Source organism: Bombus bifarius, unplaced genomic scaffold, assembly GCF_011952205.1.
Source record: "Bombus bifarius isolate JDL3187 unplaced genomic scaffold, Bbif_JDL3187 scf7180000010073_frag, whole genome shotgun sequence".
NCBI lineage: Eukaryota > Metazoa > Arthropoda > Insecta > Hymenoptera > Apidae > Bombus > Bombus bifarius.
The window spans coordinates 7,714-10,994 of record NW_022885499.1 but is presented as its reverse complement, the minus strand read 5'-3'; positions in this window follow the sequence as shown (position 1 = coordinate 10,994).

Below are 3,281 nucleotides of genomic sequence, written 5' to 3'. Positions count from 1 at the left end.
TTGAGAAACTATACGAGTATTACTGGTTCGAAGGAATGGCGAAATATGTTCGCAAATTCGTTGAGAACTGTCATGCTTGTCGAGTTTCGAAGGCTAGTTCAGGTAAAGTACAAGCTGAACTACATCCCATACCTAAGACCAGCATACCCTGGCATACGGTACACATGGATATAACGGGCAAATTAAGCGGTAAGAATGACTCGAAGGAGTATATCATTGTTTTGGTCGACGCTTTTACAAAATTTGTATACCTGTATCATACCCGTAAATTAGATTCCTTTAACACCATTACAGCACTTAAGTCCGCTATATTTTTATTCGGTAATCCCTGCCGGGTAATGGCGGACCAAGGAAGATGTTTTACGGATAAAGATTTCCCAAATTTCTGCCAGAATAGACACATTAGACTTCACTTAATAGCAACCGGTGTGAGTAGGGCCAATGGACAGGTAGAGCGTATTATGAGTACGCTGAAGAATATGTTAACGACGGTGGAAACGACCGGGCGATCTTGGCAAGACGAGATTGGCGAGATACAACTAGCTTTGAATTGCACCACCAATCGTGTAACCAAATCAAGTCCTCTGGAATTATTAATTGGGAAGGCACCAAGGCCCTACGGCTTATCGTTGCCTGATAATATTGAGGAAAAAGAAGTAGACATCTCCAATGTAAGGCAACAGGCGATACAGAACATAGAGACTTGCGCCAGTTATGATAAAGACAGGTTTGACAAAACGAAAGCGAAGATAGTTAGGTTCAATCTCGGTGACTTTGTGTTACGTAAGAACGAGGAAAGAAACCAAACGAAGCTAGATCCGAAATTCAAGGGTCCATTCATGATAACGGAAGTTTTAGAGGGGGATAGATATACTTTAAAAACTCTAGATGGCAAACGGTCATATAAGGATAGACACGACAAGTTGAGAAAGATACCAGATGGTTACATTCCTGCTGAGTTGGACGTCTGCGGTGATGACAGCGACAGTGATAATAACGATGCGAGCACATTGATCTCTGGGAATTATTAATACCGCATTGTGGTCATAGTAATACTCCCAGTGTAGTGTATGCGCCTTTTATAATACTCCCAGTGTAGTGTATGCGCCTTTTATAATACTCCCAGTGTAGTGTATGCGCCTTTTATAATACTCCCAGTGTAGTGTATGCGCCTTTTATAATACTCCCAGTGTAGTGCTTGTACTTTCTATAATATCCTCACTGGTGCCCTGCGCTTTCTATAATATCCTTACTGGTGTCTTTTGCCTTTCGTAATGCACCCAACGTGGTGATATGATCCAACAAACTGAGAGCTTTGTGCGGAGTCGAAAATGATCTGTCGTGTCATTGCGGTCTGACTGGTGACTTACGGAGTGCAACTGGCACTTTGAATACAAACTATAACACTAATTTGAGTTCTCTTTCATTTCCTTGCTTGCCAAATCTTCGAACAGAGCTTTGTTGTTGAACTGGACCCCTGACTTATTTGGAACATCTAATCGAATGGTAAATAATATCAGTTACACCGAGTCTAATGTTTAAAAAACTCTGTATTTTAACTGCACACGAGGACGTGTGATAGAATGGCCGTGTCGGAGATGAAAGGAAAACCGGAGCCTTCCCTTTGCAATTTTGAGGAAGCCTTCTAATGCTTTAGCCTAGATTTTATCATAACTGTAATTAAGCAATTGTCATTTGTAATTGTTTGACATTTGTGAAAGCGAAAGTGGGTTCGATGTGACAACTGGTCGCCGAACGTAGCGACGGTCACGGGATAAATGTTTTGCCTGACGAAGGTGTGGATCGGTTGTATTGTTCTCCGTAGAAATCACATAGAATTGTACTTTAGAGATGTCGATATAATGGGACACACGTTGTATTAGGAATCAATCTCCAGACAGAAACTGCCGAGTAACGGCGTTTGGATCTTTCTCGATGTTTCCAAAGAGTATACAACAAACTTTTGACAGAAATTGCCTAGCAACAACGATTGGAACCTTCTCGATGTCTCCAGCGAGCATATAACAAACAAATGCAGTCGTATAGCGAAAAAGATTTTCATCAGATATTCATTCGTGTGATCGCCTTGGAAAGTGATACATCGACCAATTTACCGAGTGTCTCAGCAATCGTATTTTTGTGTTTAAAATTATTCTACGCATAGTAAAGAGTTATACTGTTTACCGTGGATTCTTTTGAACCCCGGAAACATTGTTAATAGCGTTAATTAAATTCATTATTCGTTAAACCTATCAATCGTTAATCCCATTACTCGTTAAATTTATTATTCGTAAGACATATTATTCGTACCTCTTATTGTTCGTTAAACTTATTATTCATTAATCTAATTATTAGTTAAACTTATCGTCTGTTAATCTTATCATTCATTAAACTCAATATTCATAATATTTTGTAAAATCTTGCATATTCGCGTAAATATAATCTCTGTCTCGTAAAACGATGGCTAACTCAAACGAAGAATCGTTACGCGCCTTAAATCTTAATGTTAACCCGACATATATGTATATGGAATATAAATCTTGTAAAAATAATATATTAAATTACATTCAAATCAAATATACGAACAGATCTATTGACTTTTAATTATTTTTTTGAAGCGCTAGTATCAAATAAAATTGCGTCATTACGAATACAAAAACAATAACGTTGATATAAAAATGTCGTCCCGAAACACAGTTTAACGTGATACAAGTGTATTGTTTTAATTTCAGCAGAAAATATCTAATCATATTTAACAATTTTGAAAAACATACCTCTACTAAACTATCATTATCTTTTCCTGTAGAATCGGCAAGGCCCTGGACAGCAAGCAGTTCAACAGTTGTTAAAAAACTAGCCAATTGTTCTCGAACCACATTTACTTCACCCTGATACATAAAATCAACCAATGCAGCCAAAGCATCGAAATTTACACTACATTACGAGATAAAAATATGACCTTTTTCATCTTAATGTCTCCCAAAAACGGATTTAGCAGAAAGTATACGACATCTATAACGATCCAATTAGAAACTACCAGAGCATGTGTATTTTAAGCGGATCTTTAAACGTCGATTAAACGCGTTCTCTATCCAATCCTGGCTGAAACATAATTACTCACACTCCCAGTATCCCACCTCTAAGTCATTCCAATCAACGTACCATGTAAACACGAATCCAATGCGTTCCAGGAATAGAATCAACTGTCTGTAGTTGTTTAGCTGTACACGATGAATATAATTTTTTCGGGTACTCCTCCAGTACAAAACAGACACCCAAAC